A 356-nucleotide genomic window follows, 5' to 3' on the forward strand; every position below is an offset into this window, starting at 1 on the left:
ATAGATAGATAGATAGAAAGCAAAGGTACATAGACAATCAGCTGATTCCTTTATTCTTTACTTTCACCTTGGGGAATGATAGGGGTGGTGTACATACACCGGAAAAGGAGACTTGACATAAAGAGGGGACTTTAGGATGTGAGGGGTGGGAGAGCCTCCAGATGATAGTTTTTCTTATCACTCCTTCTCACTCTTTCCTCTCATAAACCAAACATAACGACCTTCGCCTAGACAGGCATGAAAGTAAGTCTTGATACTCTTCTTATCTCACAGATAGTAGATAGACAGATCAAAAGATATGTAGGGATGAAGGTATATATATTTCTATATGTGCAGATACCGTCAGATATCACGGC

The 356-nt window shown here is 39.9% G+C and overlaps 1 protein-coding gene across 1 annotated transcript in view; it reads right to left on the bottom strand.

The window, feature by feature from the left end:
* The window catches only part of CSUI_010698 (uncharacterized protein), a gene marked incomplete at its 3' end in the record, with an annotated part of 2981 nt that overhangs the window by 1068 nt on the left and 1557 nt on the right, over window positions 1–356 (bottom strand). The gene's annotated exons all lie outside the window — the stretch shown is intronic.

The sequence above is a fragment of the Cystoisospora suis genome, assembly GCF_002600585.1.
Source record: "Cystoisospora suis strain Wien I chromosome Unknown contig_8034, whole genome shotgun sequence".
Lineage (NCBI taxonomy): Eukaryota > Apicomplexa > Conoidasida > Eucoccidiorida > Sarcocystidae > Cystoisospora > Cystoisospora suis.